This window comes from Pimephales promelas, chromosome 13, assembly GCF_988280905.1.
Source record: "Pimephales promelas chromosome 13, fPimPro1.hap1.1, whole genome shotgun sequence".
In the NCBI taxonomy this organism is placed as follows: domain Eukaryota; kingdom Metazoa; phylum Chordata; class Actinopteri; order Cypriniformes; family Leuciscidae; genus Pimephales; species Pimephales promelas.
Genome location: NC_142781.1, coordinates 3,975,299 through 3,993,572, shown reverse-complemented (window position 1 = coordinate 3,993,572; position 18,274 = coordinate 3,975,299). Strand labels below are relative to the sequence as shown.

Here is an 18,274-nt window from a genome sequence, read left to right as displayed (position 1 = left end):
TGACCAGCAGGGTTCACCAGTGTGGCCATCCGAATGCGTTGAAACATTAGAGGATGGAGCAAATGTAATAAGAATCTGCCCCATCACCAGATGACTGGCAAACCCTGTCTAAGAGGATGTCCCTGAATCCAGTAGTACGTGGAAGACCAGTGTCTGGAATTCGCATGAGATTTTTAGGAACTTTCTGGAGGCTAAATGAACAAACCCTTCATATCCTTGGATTGCAGGTAGATTCCTCCACAGGAAGGCTTCTTCTTTACCATGGACAAACACCTTGTATGAGCTCATGCTCTGCCGTGGAAACTACTGATAAAGCCAACCCTGCCGTTCAAGACTCACCTGAGGGTGGTAAGCTAATTCTATTTGAAAGGTTTTACTTTCAAGATAGCATTTGCATTGGTTTGTAAAAGGTTGGTTTATGCATGTTTGACCTAAGTTTGTGTGGCATTTCCACTGTTGCATTTCCAATCTGACCAGCAGGGTTCACCAGTGTGGCCATCCGAATGCGTTGAAACATTAGAGGATGGAGCAAATGTAATAAGAATCTGCCCCATCACCAGATGACCTGCAAACCCTGTCTAAGAGGATGTCCCTGAATCCAGTAGTACGTGGAAGACCAGTGTCTGGAATTCGCATGAGATTTTTAAGAACTTTCTGGAGGCTAAATGAACAAACCCTTCATCTCCTTGGATTGCAGGTAGATTCCTCCACAGGAATGCTTCTTCTTTACCACGTACAAACACCTTGGGTGAGCTCGTGCTCTGCCGTGGAAACTGCTGATAAAGCCAACCCTGCCGTTCAAGACTCACCTGAGGGTGGTAAGCTAATTCTATTTGAAAGGTTTTACGTTCAAGATAGCATTTGCATTGGTTTGTAAAAGTTTGGTTTATGCATGTTTGACCTAAGTTTGTGTGGCATTTCCACTATTGCATTTCCAATCTGACCAGCAGGGGTCACCAGTGTGGCCATCCGAATGCGTTGAAACATTAGAGGATGGAGCAAATGTAATAAGAATCTGCCCGATCACCAGATGACCGGCACACCCTGTCTAAGAGGATGTCCCTGAATCCAGTAGTACGTGGAAGACCAGTGTCTGGAATTCGCATGAGATTTTTAGGAACTTTCTGGAGGCTAAATGAACAAACCCTTTATATCCTTGGATTGCAGGTAGATTCCTCCACAGGAGAGGGAGAGCTCCTCTTCCTGCCCCTCTTGGCCAAAATGAAAGGCTTAGATAACAATAACTCCCATAAAGCATGTCCAGTATTAATTGACTTCTCAACGGCTGAACATACAATGCCGTACCGCTCAGGGACACTGCTGTGACGACCGGTCCTCGTTAGTATAGTGGACAGTATCTCCGCCTGTCACGCGGAAGACCGGGGTTCGATTCCCCGACGGGGAGGCTTCTTCTTTACCACGGACAAACACCTTGTATGAGCTCATGCTCTGCCGTGGAAACTGCTGATAAAGCCAACCCTGCCGTTCAAGTCTCACCTGAGGGTGGTAAGCTAATTCTATTTGAAAGGTTTTACTTTCAAGATAGCATTTGCATTGGTTTGTAAAAGGTTGGTTTATGCATGTTTGACCTGAGTTTGTGTGGCATTTCCAGTGTTGCATTTCCAATCTGACCAGCAGGGGTCACCAGTGTGGCCTTCCGAATGCGTTGAAACAGTTAATCAATTTGCAAAGCAGTCAGTTGAAAGCTTTGAAAAGCTTTGTTTCTCCCAACACTACCCTTTTGTGTTTCGTAAACCTTACAATCATTCTGCTGACCCAAGATTTGAAGTTGTGAACTGGGAAAGTGGCAATGGTTTGACCAAAACCCAGCTCCAAACAAAAAGTCTTCTGTTTTTGAACAAAGGCATTTAGCTCTACTGTGAGCAGAGCATCCAAAAATACCAATAACTCGCAAACGTTCCCCTCCACGGAAATCTTTAGTAAAAGGCGAAAGATTTATGCGTGAATGAAGAGAAACTCGAGCTGTAACCATGAGACGTTGGGACAATGTGCTATCACACACATGCCACCATGCTCAGCAAGGGTAATGTCTGGTGCAGGCTCCTCCCACCCAGCTTTTTGTCTTTTTTTGTTAAAAACAATAATATAGCCATTTCCATTAGAGGATGGAGCAAATGTAATAAGAATCTGCCCCATCACCAGATGACCGGCAAACCCTGTCTAAGAGGATGTCCCTGAATCCAGTAGTACGTGGAAGACCAGTGTCTAGAATTCGCTTGATATTTTAATGGAACTTTCTGGAGGCTAAATGAACAAACCCTTCATCTCCTTGGATTGCAGGTGGATTCCTCCACAGGAGAGGGAGAGGCATACAATGCCGTACCGCTCAGGGACACTGCTTTGACGACCGGTCCTCGTTAGTATAGTTAGTAAACCCTGTCTAAGAGGATGTCCCTGAATCCAGTAGTATGTGGAAGACCAGTGTCTAGAATTCGCATGAGGTTTTTAGGAACTTTCTGGAGGCTAAATGAACAAACCCTTTATCTCCTTGGATTGCAGGTGGATTCCTCCACAGGAGAGGGAAAGCTCCTCTTCCTGCCCCCCTTGGCCAAAATGAAAGGCTTAAATAACAATAACTCCCATAAAGCATGTCCAGTATTAATTGACTTCTCAACGGCTGAGCATACAATGCCGTACCGCTCAGGGACACTGCTGTGACGACCGGTCCTCGTTAGTATAGTGGACAGTATCTCCGCCTGTCACGCGGAAGACCGGGGTTCGATTCCCCGACGGGGAGGCTTCTTCTTTACCACGGACAAACACCTTGTATGAGCTCGTGCTCTGCCGTGGAAACTGCTGATAAAGCCAACCCTGCCGTTCAAGACTCACCTGAGGGTGGTAAGCTAATTCTATTTGAAAGGTTTTACTTTCAAGATAGCATTTGCATTGGTTTGTAATAGGTTGGTTTATGCATGTTTGACCTAAGTTTGTGTGGCATTTCCACTATTGCATTTCCAATCTGACCAGCAGGGTTCACCAGTGTGGCCATCCGAATGCGTTGAAACATTAGAGGATGGAGCAAATGTAATAAGAATCTGCCCCATCACCAGATGACCGGCAAACCCTGTCTAAGAGGATGTCCCTGAATCCAGTAGTACGTGGAAGACCAGTGTCTAGAATTCGCTTGATATTTTAATGGAACTTTCTGGAGGCTAAATGAAAAAACCCTTCATCTCCTTGGATTGCAGGTGGATTCCTCCACAGGAGAGGGAGAGGCACACAAAGCCGTACCGCTCAGGGACACTGCTTTGACGACCGGTCCTCGTTAGTATAGTGGACAGTACCTCCGCCTGTCACGCGGAAGACCGGGGTTCGATTCCCCGATGGGGAGGCTTCTTCTTTACCACGGACAAACACCTTGTATGAGCTCGTGCTCTGCCGTGGAAACTGCTGATAAAGCCAACCCTGCCGTTCAAGACTCACCTGAGGGTGGTAAGCTAATTCTATTTGAAAGGTTTTACTTTCAAGATAGCATTTGCATTGGTTTGTAAAAGTTTGGTTTATGCATGTTTGACCTAAGTTTGTGTGGCATTTCCACTATTGCATTTCCAATCTGACCAGCAGGGTTCACCAGTGTGGCCATCCGAATGCGTTGAAACATTAGAGGATGGAGCAAATGTAATAAGAATCTGCCCCATCACCAGATGACTGGCAAACCCTGTCTAAGAGGATGTCCCTGAATCCAGTAGTACGTGGAAGACCAGTGTCTAGAATTCGCATGAGATTTTTAGGAACTTTCTGGAGGCTAAATGAACAAACCCTTCATATCCTTGGATTGCAGGTGGATTCCTCCACAGGAGAGGGAGAGCTCCTCTTCCTGCCCCTCTTGGCCAAAATGAAAGGCTTAAATAACAATAACTCCCATAAAGCATGTCCAGTATTAATTGACTTCTCAACGGCTGAGCATACAATGCCGTACCGCTCAGGGACACTGCTGTGACGACCGGTCCTCGTTAGTATAGCGGATAGTATCTCTGCCTGTCACGCGGAAGACCGGGGTTCGATTCCCCGACGGGGAGGCTTCTTCTTTACCACGGACAAACACCTTGTATGAGCTCATGCTCTGCCGTGGAAACTGCTGATAAAGCCAACCCTGCCGTTCAAGTCTCACCTGAGGGTGGTAAGCTAATTCTATTTGAAAGGTTTTACTTTCAAGATAGCATTTGCATTGGTTTGTAAAAGGTTGGTTTATGCATGTTTGACCTAAGTTTGTGTGGCATTTCCACTGTTGCATTTCCAATCTGACCAGCAGGGTTCACCAATGTGGCCATCCGAATGCGTTGAAACATTAGAGGATGGAGCAAATGTAATAAGAATCTGCCCGATCACCAGATGACCGGCACACCCTGTCTAAGAGGATGTCCCTGAATCCAGTAGTACGTGGAAGACCAGTGTCTGGAATTCGCATGAGATTTTTAGGAACTTTCTGGAGGCTAAATGAACAAACCCTTCATCTCCTTGGATTGCAGGTAGATTCCTCCACAGGAAGGCTTCTTCTTTACCATGGACAAACACCTTGTATGAGCTCATGCTCTGCCGTGGAAACTACTGATAAAGCCAACCCTGCCGTTCAAGACTCACCTGAGGGTGGTAAGCTAATTCTATTTGAAAGGTTTTACTTTCAAGATAGCATTTGCATTGGTTTGTAAAAGGTTGGTTTATGCATGTTTGACCTAAGTTTGTGTGGCATTTCCACTGTTGCATTTCCAATCTGACCAGCAGGGTTCACCAGTGTGGCCATCCGAATGCGTTGAAACATTAGAGGATGGAGCAAATGTAATAAGAATCTGCCCCATCACCAGATGACCTGCAAACCCTGTCTAAGAGGATGTCCCTGAATCCAGTAGTACGTGGAAGACCAGTGTCTGGAATTCGCATGAGATTTTTAAGAACTTTCTGGAGGCTAAATGAACAAACCCTTCATCTCCTTGGATTGCAGGTAGATTCCTCCACAGGAATGCTTCTTCTTTACCACGGACAAACACCTTGTATGAGCTCGTGCTCTGCCGTGGAAACTGCTGATAAAGCCAACCCTGCCGTTCAAGACTCACCTGAGGGTGGTAAGCTAATTCTATTTGAAAGGTTTTACTTTCAAGATAGCATTTGCATTGGTTTGTAAAAGTTTGGTTTATGCATGTTTGACCTAAGTTTGTGTGGCATTTCCACTATTGCATTTCCAATCTGACCAGCAGGGGTCACCAGTGTGGCCATCCGAATGCGTTGAAACATTAGAGGATGGAGCAAATGTAATAAGAATCTGCCCGATCACCAGATGACCGGCACACCCTGTCTAAGAGGATGTCCCTGAATCCAGTAGTACGTGGAAGACCAGTGTCTGGAATTCGCATGAGATTTTTAGGAACTTTCTGGAGGCTAAATGAACAAACCCTTCATATCCTTGGATTGCAGGTAGATTCCTCCACAGGAGAGGGAGAGCTCCTCTTCCTGCCCCTCTTGGCCAAAATGAAAGGCTTAGATAACAATAACTCCCATAAAGCATGTCCAGTATTAATTGACTTCTCAACGGCTGAGCATACAATGCCGTACCGCTCAGGGACACTGCTGTGACGACCGGTCCTCGTTAGTATAGTGGACAGTATCTCCGCCTGTCACGCGGAAGACCGGGGTTCGATTCCCCGACGGGGAGGCTTCTTCTTTACCACGGACAAACACCTTGTATGAGCTCATGCTCTGCCGTGAAAACTGCTGATAAAGCCAACCCTGCCGTTCAAGTCTCACCTGAGGGTGGTAAGCTAATTCTATTTGAAAGGTTTTACTTTCAAGATAGCATTTGCATTGGTTTGTAAAAGGTTGGTTTATGCATGTTTGACCTGAGTTTGTGTGGCATTTCCAGTGTTGCATTTCCAATCTGACCAGCAGGGGTCACCAGTGTGGCCTTCCGAATGCGTTGAAACAGTTAATCAATTTGCAAAGCAATCAGTTGAAAGCTTTGAAAAGCTTTGTTTCTCCCAACACTACCCTTTTGTGTTTCGTAAACCTTACAATCATTCTGCTGACCCAAGATTTGAAGTTGTGAACTGGGAAAGTGGCAATGGTTTGACCAAAACCCAGCTCCAAACAAAAAGTCTTCTGTTTTTGAACAAAGGCATTTAGCTCTACTGTGAGCAGAGCATCCAAAAATACCAATAACTCGCAAACGTTCCCCTCCACGGAAATCTTTAGTAAAAGGCGAAAGATTTATGCGTGAATGAAGAGAAACTCGAGCTGTAACCATGAGACGTTGGGACAATGTGCTATCACACACATGCCACCATGCTCAGCAAGGGTAATGTCTGGTGCAGGCTCCTCCCACCCAGCTTTTTGTCTTTTTTTGTTAAAAACAATAATATAGCCATTTCCATTAGAGGATGGAGCAAATGTAATAAGAATCTGCCCCATCACCAGATGACCGGCAAACCCTGTCTAAGAGGATGTCCCTGAATCCAGTAGTACGTGGAAGACCAGTGTCTAGAATTCGCTTGATATTTTAATGGAACTTTCTGGAGGCTAAATGAACAAACCCTTCATCTCCTTGGATTGCAGGTGGATTCCTCCACAGGAGAGGGAGAGGCATACAATGCCGTACCGCTCAGGGACACTGCTTTGACGACCGGTCCTCGTTAGTATAGTTAGTAAACCCTGTCTAAGAGGATGTCCCTGAATCCAGTAGTATGTGGAAGACCAGTGTCTAGAATTCGCATGAGGTTTTTAGGAACTTTCTGGAGGCTAAATGAACAAACCCTTTATCTCCTTGGATTGCAGGTGGATTCCTCCACAGGAGAGGGAAAGCTCCTCTTCCTGCCCCCCTTGGCCAAAATGAAAGGCTTAAATAACAATAACTCCCATAAAGCATGTCCAGTATTAATTGACTTCTCAACGGCTGAGCATACAATGCCGTACCACTCAGGGACACTGCTGTGACGACCGGTCCTCGTTAGTATAGTGGACAGTATCTCCGCCTGTCACGCGGAAGACCGGGGTTCGATTCCCCGACGGGGAGGCGTCTTCTTTACCACGGACAAACACCTTGTATGAGCTCGTGCTCTGCCGTGGAAACTGCTGATAAAGCCAACCCTGCCGTTCAAGACTCACCTGAGGGTGGTAAGCTAATTCTATTTGAAAGGTTTTACTTTCAAGATAGCATTTGCATTGGTTTGTAATAGGTTGGTTTATGCATGTTTGACCTAAGTTTGTGTGGCATTTCAACTATTGCATTTCCAATCTGACCAGCAGGGTTCACCAGTGTGGCCATCCGAATGCGTTGAAACATTAGAGGATGGAGCAAATGTAATAAGAATCTGCCCCATCACCAGATGACCGGCAAACCCTGTCTAAGAGGATGTCCCTGAATCCAGTAGTACGTGGAAGACCAGTGTCTAGAATTCGCTTGATATTTTAATGGAACTTTCTGGAGGCTAAATGAAAAAACCCTTCATCTCCTTGGATTGCAGGTGGATTCCTCCACAGGAGAGGGAGAGGCACACAAAGCCGTACCGCTCAGGGACACTGCTTTGACGACCGGTCCTCGTTAGTATAGTGGACAGTATCTCCGCCTGTCACGCGGAAGACCGGGGTTCGATTCCCCGATGGGGAGGCTTCTTCTTTACCACGGACAAACACCTTGTATGAGCTCGTGCTCTGCCGTGGAAACTGCTGATAAAGCCAACCCTGCCGTTCAAGACTCACCTGAGGGTGGTAAGCTAATTCTATTTGAAAGGTTTTACTTTCAAGGTAGCATTTGCATTGGTTTGTAAAAGTTTGGTTTATGCATGTTTGACCTAAGTTTGTGTGGCATTTCCACTATTGCATTTCCAATCTGACCAGCAGGGTTCACCAGTGTGGCCATCCGAATGCGTTGAAACATTAGAGGATGGAGCAAATGTAATAAGAATCTGCCCCATCACCAGATGACTGGCAAACCCTGTCTAAGAGGATGTCCCTGAATCCAGTAGTACGTGGAAGACCAGTGTCTGGAATTCGCATGAGATTTTTAGGAACTTTCTGGAGGCTAAATGAACAAACCCTTCATATCCTTGGATTGCAGGTAGATTCCTCCACAGGAAGGCTTCTTCTTTACCATGGACAAACACCTTGTATGAGCTCATGCTCTGCCGTGGAAACTACTGATAAAGCCAACCCTGCCGTTCAAGACTCACCTGAGGGTGGTAAGCTAATTCTATTTGAAAGGTTTTACTTTCAAGATAGCATTTGCATTGGTTTGTAAAAGGTTGGTTTATGCATGTTTGACCTAAGTTTGTGTGGCATTTCCACTGTTGCATTTCCAATCTGACCAGCAGGGTTCACCAGTGTGGCCATCCGAATGCGTTGAAACATTAGAGGATGGAGCAAATGTAATAAGAATCTGCCCCATCACCAGATGACCTGCAAACCCTGTCTAAGAGGATGTCCCTGAATCCAGTAGTACGTGGAAGACCAGTGTCTGGAATTCGCATGAGATTTTTAAGAACTTTCTGGAGGCTAAATGAACAAACCCTTCATCTCCTTGGATTGCAGGTAGATTCCTCCACAGGAATGCTTCTTCTTTACCACGTACAAACACCTTGGGTGAGCTCGTGCTCTGCCGTGGAAACTGCTGATAAAGCCAACCCTGCCGTTCAAGACTCACCTGAGGGTGGTAAGCTAATTCTATTTGAAAGGTTTTACGTTCAAGATAGCATTTGCATTGGTTTGTAAAAGTTTGGTTTATGCATGTTTGACCTAAGTTTGTGTGGCATTTCCACTATTGCATTTCCAATCTGACCAGCAGGGGTCACCAGTGTGGCCATCCGAATGCGTTGAAACATTAGAGGATGGAGCAAATGTAATAAGAATCTGCCCGATCACCAGATGACCGGCACACCCTGTCTAAGAGGATGTCCCTGAATCCAGTAGTACGTGGAAGACCAGTGTCTGGAATTCGCATGAGATTTTTAGGAACTTTCTGGAGGCTAAATGAACAAACCCTTCATATCCTTGGATTGCAGGTAGATTCCTCCACAGGAGAGGGAGAGCTCCTCTTCCTGCCCCTCTTGGCCAAAATGAAAGGCTTAGATAACAATAACTCCCATAAAGCATGTCCAGTATTAATTGACTTCTCAACGGCTGAGCATACAATGCCGTACCGCTCAGGGACACTGCTGTGACGACCGGTCCTCGTTAGTATAGTGGACAGTATCTCCGCCTGTCACGCGGAAGACCGGGGTTCGATTCCCCGACGGGGAGGCTTCTTCTTTACCACGGACAAACACCTTGTATGAGCTCATGCTCTGCCGTGGAAACTGCTGATAAAGCCAACCCTGCCGTTCAAGTCTCACCTGAGGGTGGTAAGCTAATTCTATTTGAAAGGTTTTACTTTCAAGATAGCATTTGCATTGGTTTGTAAAAGGTTGGTTTATGCATGTTTGACCTGAGTTTGTTTGGCATTTCCAGTGTTGCATTTCCAATCTGACCAGCAGGGGTCACCAGTGTGGCCTTCCGAATGCGTTGAAACAGTTAATCAATTTGCAAAGCAATCAGTTGAAAGCTTTGAAAAGCTTTGTTTCTCCCAACACTACCCTTTTGTGTTTCGTAAACCTTACAATCATTCTGCTGACCCAAGATTTGAAGTTGTGAACTGGGAAAGTGGCAATGGTTTGACCAAAACCCAGCTCCAAACAAAAAGTCTTCTGTTTTTGAACAAAGGCATTTAGCTCTACTGTGAGCAGAGCATCCAAAAATACCAATAACTCGCAAACGTTCCCCTCCACGGAAATCTTTAGTAAAAGGCGAAAGATTTATGCGTGAATGAAGAGAAACTCGAGCTGTAACCATGAGACGTTGGGACAATGTGCTATCACACACATGCCACCATGCTCAGCAAGGGTAATGTCTGGTGCAGGCTCCTCCCACCCAGCTTTTTGTCTTTTTTTGTTAAAAACAATAATATAGCCATTTCCATTAGAGGATGGAGCAAATGTAATAAGAATCTGCCCCATCACCAGATGACCGGCAAACCCTGTCTAAGAGGATGTCCCTGAATCCAGTAGTACGTGGAAGACCAGTGTCTAGAATTCGCTTGATATTTTAATGGAACTTTCTGGAGGCTAAATGAACAAACCCTTCATCTCCTTGGATTGCAGGTGGATTCCTCCACAGGAGAGGGAGAGGCATACAATGCCGTACCGCTCAGGGACACTGCTTTGACGACCGGTCCTCGTTAGTATAGTTAGTAAACCCTGTCTAAGAGGATGTCCCTGAATCCAGTAGTATGTGGAAGACCAGTGTCTAGAATTCGCATGAGGTTTTTAGGAACTTTCTGGAGGCTAAATGAACAAACCCTTTATCTCCTTGGATTGCAGGTGGATTCCTCCACAGGAGAGGGAAAGCTCCTCTTCCTGCCCCCCTTGGCCAAAATGAAAGGCTTAAATAACAATAACTCCCATAAAGCATGTCCAGTATTAATTGACTTCTCAACGGCTGAGCATACAATGCCGTACCGCTCAGGGACACTGCTGTGACGACCGGTCCTCGTTAGTATAGTGGACAGTATCTCCGCCTGTCACGCGGAAGACCGGGGTTCGATTCCCCGACGGGGAGGCTTCTTCTTTACCACGGACAAACACCTTGTATGAGCTCGTGCTCTGCCGTGGAAACTGCTGATAAAGCCAACCCTGCCGTTCAAGACTCACCTGAGGGTGGTAAGCTAATTCTATTTGAAAGGTTTTACTTTCAAGATAGCATTTGCATTGGTTTGTAATAGGTTGGTTTATGCATGTTTGACCTAAGTTTGTGTGGCATTTCCACTATTGCATTTCCAATCTGACCAGCAGGGTTCACCAGTGTGGCCATCCGAATGCGTTGAAACATTAGAGGATGGAGCAAATGTAATAAGAATCTGCCCCATCACCAGATGACCGGCAAACCCTGTCTAAGAGGATGTCCCTGAATCCAGTAGTACGTGGAAGACCAGTGTCTAGAATTCGCTTGATATTTTAATGGAACTTTCTGGAGGCTAAATGAAAAAACCCTTCATCTCCTTGGATTGCAGGTGGATTCCTCCACAGGAGAGGGAGAGGCACACAAAGCCGTACCGCTCAGGGACACTGCTTTGACGACCGGTCCTCGTTAGTATAGTGGACAGTATCTCCGCCTGTCACGCGGAAGACCGGGGTTCGATTCCCCGATGGGGAGGCTTCTTCTTTACCACGGACAAACACCTTGTATGAGCTCGTGCTCTGCCGTGGAAACTGCTGATAAAGCCAACCCTGCCGTTCAAGACTCACCTGAGGGTGGTAAGCTAATTCTATTTGAAAGGTTTTACTTTCAAGATAGCATTTGCATTGGTTTGTAAAAGTTTGGTTTATGCATGTTTGACCTAAGTTTGTGTGGCATTTCCACTATTGCATTTCCAATCTGACCAGCAGGGTTCACCAGTGTGGCCATCCGAATGCGTTGAAACATTAGAGGATGGAGCAAATGTAATAAGAATCTGCCCCATCACCAGATGACTGGCAAACCCTGTCTAAGAGGATGTCCCTGAATCCAGTAGTACGTGGAAGACCAGTGTCTGGAATTCGCATGAGATTTTTAGGAACTTTCTGGAGGCTAAATGAACAAACCCTTCATATCCTTGGATTGCAGGTAGATTCCTCCACAGGAAGGCTTCTTCTTTACCATGGACAAACACCTTGTATGAGCTCATGCTCTGCCGTGGAAACTACTGATAAAGCCAACCCTGCCGTTCAAGACTCACCTGAGGGTGGTAAGCTAATTCTATTTGAAAGGTTTTACTTTCAAGATAGCATTTGCATTGGTTTGTAAAAGGTTGGTTTATGCATGTTTGACCTAAGTTTGTGTGGCATTTCCACTGTTGCATTTCCAATCTGACCAGCAGGGTTCACCAGTGTGGCCATCCGAATGCGTTGAAACATTAGAGGATGGAGCAAATGTAATAAGAATCTGCCCCATCACCAGATGACCTGCAAACCCTGTCTAAGAGGATGTCCCTGAATCCAGTAGTACGTGGAAGACCAGTGTCTGGAATTCGCATGAGATTTTTAAGAACTTTCTGGAGGCTAAATGAACAAACCCTTCATCTCCTTGGATTGCAGGTAGATTCCTCCACAGGAATGCTTCTTCTTTACCACGTACAAACACCTTGGGTGAGCTCGTGCTCTGCCGTGGAAACTGCTGATAAAGCCAACCCTGCCGTTCAAGACTCACCTGAGGGTGGTAAGCTAATTCTATTTGAAAGGTTTTACGTTCAAGATAGCATTTGCATTGGTTTGTAAAAGTTTGGTTTATGCATGTTTGACCTAAGTTTGTGTGGCATTTCCACTATTGCATTTCCAATCTGACCAGCAGGGGTCACCAGTGTGGCCATCCGAATGCGTTGAAACATTAGAGGATGGAGCAAATGTAATAAGAATCTGCCCGATCACCAGATGACCGGCACACCCTGTCTAAGAGGATGTCCCTGAATCCAGTAGTACGTGGAAGACCAGTGTCTGGAATTCGCATGAGATTTTTAGGAACTTTCTGGAGGCTAAATGAACAAACCCTTTATATCCTTGGATTGCAGGTAGATTCCTCCACAGGAGAGGGAGAGCTCCTCTTCCTGCCCCTCTTGGCCAAAATGAAAGGCTTAGATAACAATAACTCCCATAAAGCATGTCCAGTATTAATTGACTTCTCAACGGCTGAGCATACAATGCCGTACCGCTCAGGGACACTGCTGTGACGACCGGTCCTCATTAGTATAGTGGACAGTATCTCCGCCTGTCACGCGGAAGACCGGGGTTTGATTCCCCGACGGGGAGGCTTCTTCTTTACCACGGACAAACACCTTGTATGAGCTCATGCTCTGCCGTGGAAACTGCTGATAAAGCCAACCCTGCCGTTCAAGTCTCACCTGAGGGTGGTAAGCTAATTCTATTTGAAAGGTTTTACTTTCAAGATAGCATTTGCATTGGTTTGTAAAAGGTTGGTTTATGCATGTTTGACCTGAGTTTGTGTGGCATTTCCAGTGTTGCATTTCCAATCTGACCAGCAGGGGTCACCAGTGTGGCCTTCCGAATGCGTTGAAACAGTTAATCAATTTGCAAAGCAATCAGTTGAAAGCTTTGAAAAGCTTTGTTTCTCCCAACACTACCCTTTTGTGTTTCGTAAACCTTACAATCATTCTGCTGACCCAAGATTTGAAGTTGTGAACTGGGAAAGTGGCAATGGTTTGACCAAAACCCAGCTCCAAACAAAAAGTCTTCTGTTTTTGAACAAAGGCATTTAGCTCTACTGTGAGCAGAGCATCCAAAAATACCAATAACTCGCAAACGTTCCCCTCCACGGAAATCTTTAGTAAAAGGCGAAAGATTTATGCGTGAATGAAGAGAAACTCGAGCTGTAACCATGAGTCGTTGGGACAATGTGCTATCACACACATGCCACCATGCTCAGCAAGGGTAATGTCTGGTGCAGGCTCCTCCCAGCCAGCTTTTTGTCTTTTTTTGTTAAAAACAATAATATAGCCATTTCCATTAGAGGATGGAGCAAATGTAATAAGAATCTGCCCCATCACCAGATGACCGGCAAACCCTGTCTAAGAGGATGTCCCTGAATCCAGTAGTACGTGGAAGACCAGTGTCTAGAATTCGCTTGATATTTTAATGGAACTTTCTGGAGGCTAAATGAACAAACCCTTCATCTCCTTGGATTGCAGGTGGATTCCTCCACAGGAGAGGGAGAGGCATACAATGCCGTACCGCTCAGGGACACTGCTTTGACGACCGGTCCTCGTTAGTATAGTTAGTAAACCCTGTCTAAGAGGATGTCCCTGAATCCAGTAGTATGTGGAAGACCAGTGTCTAGAATTCGCATGAGGTTTTTAGGAACTTTCTGGAGGCTAAATGAACAAACCCTTTATCTCCTTGGATTGCAGGTGGATTCCTCCACAGGAGAGGGAAAGCTCCTCTTCCTGCCCCCCTTGGCCAAAGAGAAAGGCTTAAATAACAATAACTCCCATAAAGCATGTCCAGTATTAATTGACTTCTCAACGGCTGAGCATACAATGCCGTACCGCTCAGGGACACTGCTGTGACGACCGGTCCTCGTTAGTATAGTGGACAGTATCTCCGCCTGTCACGCGGAAGACCGGGGTTCGATTCCCCGACGGGGAGGCTTCTTCTTTACCACGGACAAACACCTTGTATGAGCTCGTGCTCTGCCGTGGAAACTGCTGATAAAGCCAACCCTGCCGTTCAAGACTCACCTGAGGGTGGTAAGCTAATTCTATTTGAAAGGTTTTACTTTCAAGATAGCATTTGCATTGGTTTGTAATAGGTTGGTTTATGCATGTTTGACCTAAGTTTGTGTGGCATTTCCACTATTGCATTTCCAATCTGACCAGCAGGGTTCACCAGTGTGGCCATCCGAATGCGTTGAAACATTAGAGGATGGAGCAAATGTAATAAGAATCTGCCCCATCACCAGATGACCGGCAAACCCTGTCTAAGAGGATGTCCCTGAATCCAGTAGTACGTGGAAGACCAGTGTCTAGAATTCGCTTGATATTTTAATGGAACTTTCTGGAGGCTAAATGAAAAAACCCTTCATCTCCTTGGATTGCAGGTGGATTCCTCCACAGGAGAGGGAGAGGCACACAAAGCCGTACCGCTCAGGGACACTGCTTTGACGACCGGTCCTCGTTAGTATAGTGGACAGTATCTCCGCCTGTCACGCGGAAGACCGGGGTTCGATTCCCCGATGGGGAGGCTTCTTCTTTACCACGGACAAACACCTTGTATGAGCTCGTGCTCTGCCGTGGAAACTGCTGATAAAGCCAACCCTGCCGTTCAAGACTCACCTGAGGGTGGTAAGCTAATTCTATTTGAAAGGTTTTACTTTCAAGATAGCATTTGCATTGGTTTGTAAAAGTTTGGTTTATGCATGTTTGACCTAAGTTTGTGTGGCATTTCCACTATTGCATTTCCAATCTGACCAGCAGGGTTCACCAGTGTGGCCATCCGAATGCGTTGAAACATTAGAGGATGGAGCAAATGTAATAAGAATCTGCCCCATCACCAGATGACTGGCAAACCCTGTCTAAGAGGATGTCCCTGAATCCAGTAGTACGTGGAAGACCAGTGTCTGGAATTCGCATGAGATTTTTAGGAACTTTCTGGAGGCTAAATGAACAAACCCTTCATATCCTTGGATTGCAGGTAGATTCCTCCACAGGAAGGCTTCTTCTTTACCATGGACAAACACCTTGTATGAGCTCATGCTCTGCCGTGGAAACTACTGATAAAGCCAACCCTGCCGTTCAAGACTCACCTGAGGGTGGTAAGCTAATTCTATTTGAAAGGTTTTACTTTCAAGATAGCATTTGCATTGGTTTGTAAAAGGTTGGTTTATGCATGTTTGACCTAAGTTTGTGTGGCATTTCCACTGTTGCATTTCCAATCTGACCAGCAGGGTTCACCAGTGTGGCCATCCGAATGCGTTGAAACATTAGAGGATGGAGCAAATGTAATAAGAATCTGCCCCATCACCAGATGACCTGCAAACCCTGTCTAAGAGGATGTCCCTGAATCCAGTAGTACGTGGAAGACCAGTGTCTGGAATTCGCATGAGATTTTTAAGAACTTTCTGGAGGCTAAATGAACAAACCCTTCATCTCCTTGGATTGCAGGTAGATTCCTCCACAGGAATGCTTCTTCTTTACCACGTACAAACACCTTGGGTGAGCTCGTGCTCTGCCGTGGAAACTGCTGATAAAGCCAACCCTGCCGTTCAAGACTCACCTGAGGGTGGTAAGCTAATTCTATTTGAAAGGTTTTACGTTCAAGATAGCATTTGCATTGGTTTGTAAAAGTTTGGTTTATGCATGTTTGACCTAAGTTTGTGTGGCATTTCCACTATTGCATTTCCAATCTGACCAGCAGGGGTCACCAGTGTGGCCATCCGAATGCGTTGAAACATTAGAGGATGGAGCAAATGTAATAAGAATCTGCCCGATCACCAGATGACCGGCACACCCTGTCTAAGAGGATGTCCCTGAATCCAGTAGTACGTGGAAGACCAGTGTCTGGAATTCGCATGAGATTTTTAGGAACTTTCTGGAGGCTAAATGAACAAACCCTTTATATCCTTGGATTGCAGGTAGATTCCTCCACAGGAGAGGGAGAGCTCCTCTTCCTGCCCCTCTTGGCCAAAATGAAAGGCTTAGATAACAATAACTCCCATAAAGCATGTCCAGTATTAATTGACTTCTCAACGGCTGAGCATACAATGCCGTACCGCTCAGGGACACTGCTGTGACGACCGGTCCTCATTAGTATAGTGGACAGTATCTCCGCCTGTCACGCGGAAGACCGGGGTTTGATTCCCCGACGGGGAGGCTTCTTCTTTACCACGGACAAACACCTTGTATGAGCTCGTGCTCTGCCGTGGAAACTGCTGATAAAGCCAACCCTGCCGTTCAAGACTCACCTGAGGGTGGTAAGCTAATTCTATTTGAAAGGTTTTACTTTCAAGATAGCATTTGCATTGGTTTGTAAAAGTTTGGTTTATGCATGTTTGACCTAAGTTTGTGTGGCATTTCCACTATTGCATTTCCAATCTGACCAGCAGGGGTCACCAGTGTGGCCATCCGAATGCGTTGAAACATTAGAGGATGGAGCAAATGTAATAAGAATCTGCCCGATCACCAGATGACCGGCACACCCTGTCTAAGAGGATGTCCCTGAATCCAGTAGTACGTGGAAGACCAGTGTCTGGAATTCGCATGAGATTTTTAGGAACTTTCTGGAGGCTAAATGAACAAACCCTTCATATCCTTGGATTGCAGGTAGATTCCTCCACAGGAGAGGGAGAGCTCCTCTTCCTGCCCCTCTTGGCCAAAATGAAAGGCTTAGATAACAATAACTCCCATAAAGCATGTCCAGTATTAATTGACTTCTCAACTGCTGAGCATACAATGCCGTACCGCTCAGGGACACTGCTGTGACGACCGGTCCTCGTTAGTATAGTGGACAGTATCTCCGCCTGTCACGCGGAAGACCGGGGTTCGATTCCCCGACGGGGAGGCTTCTTCTTTACCACGGACAAACACCTTGTATGAGCTCATGCTCTGCCGTGAAAACTGCTGATAAAGCCAACCCTGCCGTTCAAGTCTCACCTGAGGGTGGTAAGCTAATTCTATTTGAAAGGTTTTACTTTCAAGATAGCATTTGCATTGGTTTGTAAAAGGTTGGTTTATGCATGTTTGACCTGAGTTTGTGTGGCATTTCCAGTGTTGCATTTCCAATCTGACCAGCAGGGGTCACCAGTGTGGCCTTCCGAATGCGTTGAAACAGTTAATCAATTTGCAAAGCAATCAGTTGAAAGCTTTGAAAAGCTTTGTTTCTCCCAACACTACCCTTTTGTGTTTCGTAAACCTTACAATCATTCTGCTGACCCAAGATTTGAAGTTGTGAACTGGGAAAGTGGCAATGGTTTGACCAAAACCCAGCTCCAAACAAAAAGTCTTCTGTTTTTGAACAAAGGCATTTAGCTCTACTGTGAGCAGAGCATCCAAAAATACCAATAACTCGCAAACGTTCCCCTCCACGGAAATCTTTAGTAAAAGGCGAAAGATTTATGCGTGAATGAAGAGAAACTCGAGCTGTAACCATGAGACGTTGGGACAATGTGCTATCACACACATGCCACCATGCTCAGCAAGGGTAATGTCTGGTGCAGGCTCCTCCCACCCAGCTTTTTGTCTTTTTTTGTTAAAAACAATAATATAGCCATTTCCATTAGAGGATGGAGCAAATGTAATAAGAATCTGCCCCATCACCAGATGACCGGCAAACCCTGTCTAAGAGGATGTCCCTGAATCCAGTAGTACGTGGAAGACCAGTGTCTAGAATTCGCTTGATATTTTAATGGAACTTTCTGGAGGCTAAATGAACAAACCCTTCATCTCCTTGGATTGCAGGTGGATTCCTCCACAGGAGAGGGAGAGGCATACAATGCCGTACCGCTCAGGGACACTGCTTTGACGACCGGTCCTCGTTAGTATAGTTAGTAAACCCTGTCTAAGAGGATGTCCCTGAATCCAGTAGTATGTGGAAGACCAGTGTCTAGAATTCGCATGAGGTTTTTAGGAACTTTCTGGAGGCTAAATGAACAAACCCTTTATCTCCTTGGATTGCAGGTGGATTCCTCCACAGGAGAGGGAAAGCTCCTCTTCCTGCCCCCCTTGGCCAAAATGAAAGGCTTAAATAACAATAAC

General features: G+C 45.8%; 14 non-coding genes across 14 annotated transcripts; 9 read left to right on the top strand and 5 right to left on the bottom strand.

Annotated features, from left to right (window-relative positions):
• Window positions 1-1,333: 1,333 nt before the first annotated feature.
• On the top strand, window positions 1,334-1,405 carry trnad-guc (transfer RNA aspartic acid (anticodon GUC)). The gene has a single exon. It is a non-coding gene; the product is annotated as a tRNA-Asp (tRNA).
• Window positions 1,406-1,870: 465 nt separating this feature from the next.
• LOC148974684 (U5 spliceosomal RNA) lies at window positions 1,871-1,986 on the bottom strand. The gene has a single exon (XR_016146212.1). It is a non-coding gene; the product is annotated as a U5 spliceosomal RNA (small nuclear RNA).
• A 700-nt stretch (window positions 1,987-2,686) lies between these two features.
• On the top strand, window positions 2,687-2,758 carry trnad-guc (transfer RNA aspartic acid (anticodon GUC)). The gene has a single exon. It is a non-coding gene; the product is annotated as a tRNA-Asp (tRNA).
• A 522-nt stretch (window positions 2,759-3,280) lies between these two features.
• Window positions 3,281-3,352, top strand: trnad-guc (transfer RNA aspartic acid (anticodon GUC)). Its single transcript has one exon. It is a non-coding gene; the product is annotated as a tRNA-Asp (tRNA).
• A 2,244-nt stretch (window positions 3,353-5,596) lies between these two features.
• Window positions 5,597-5,668, top strand: trnad-guc (transfer RNA aspartic acid (anticodon GUC)). The gene has a single exon. It is a non-coding gene; the product is annotated as a tRNA-Asp (tRNA).
• Window positions 5,669-6,133: 465 nt separating this feature from the next.
• On the bottom strand, window positions 6,134-6,249 carry LOC148974680 (U5 spliceosomal RNA). The gene has a single exon (XR_016146211.1). It is a non-coding gene; the product is annotated as a U5 spliceosomal RNA (small nuclear RNA).
• Window positions 6,250-6,949: 700 nt separating this feature from the next.
• trnad-guc (transfer RNA aspartic acid (anticodon GUC)) lies at window positions 6,950-7,021 on the top strand. The gene has a single exon. It is a non-coding gene; the product is annotated as a tRNA-Asp (tRNA).
• A 2,150-nt stretch (window positions 7,022-9,171) lies between these two features.
• On the top strand, window positions 9,172-9,243 carry trnad-guc (transfer RNA aspartic acid (anticodon GUC)). Its single transcript has one exon. It is a non-coding gene; the product is annotated as a tRNA-Asp (tRNA).
• Window positions 9,244-9,708: 465 nt separating this feature from the next.
• Window positions 9,709-9,824, bottom strand: LOC148974677 (U5 spliceosomal RNA). Its single transcript, XR_016146210.1, has one exon. It is a non-coding gene; the product is annotated as a U5 spliceosomal RNA (small nuclear RNA).
• Window positions 9,825-10,524: 700 nt separating this feature from the next.
• Window positions 10,525-10,596, top strand: trnad-guc (transfer RNA aspartic acid (anticodon GUC)). The gene has a single exon. It is a non-coding gene; the product is annotated as a tRNA-Asp (tRNA).
• Window positions 10,597-13,283: 2,687 nt separating this feature from the next.
• On the bottom strand, window positions 13,284-13,399 carry LOC148974675 (U5 spliceosomal RNA). Its single transcript, XR_016146209.1, has one exon. It is a non-coding gene; the product is annotated as a U5 spliceosomal RNA (small nuclear RNA).
• Window positions 13,400-14,099: 700 nt separating this feature from the next.
• On the top strand, window positions 14,100-14,171 carry trnad-guc (transfer RNA aspartic acid (anticodon GUC)). Its single transcript has one exon. It is a non-coding gene; the product is annotated as a tRNA-Asp (tRNA).
• A 2,838-nt stretch (window positions 14,172-17,009) lies between these two features.
• trnad-guc (transfer RNA aspartic acid (anticodon GUC)) lies at window positions 17,010-17,081 on the top strand. The gene has a single exon. It is a non-coding gene; the product is annotated as a tRNA-Asp (tRNA).
• A 465-nt stretch (window positions 17,082-17,546) lies between these two features.
• Window positions 17,547-17,662, bottom strand: LOC148974672 (U5 spliceosomal RNA). Its single transcript, XR_016146208.1, has one exon. It is a non-coding gene; the product is annotated as a U5 spliceosomal RNA (small nuclear RNA).
• Window positions 17,663-18,274: the final 612 nt, after the last annotated feature.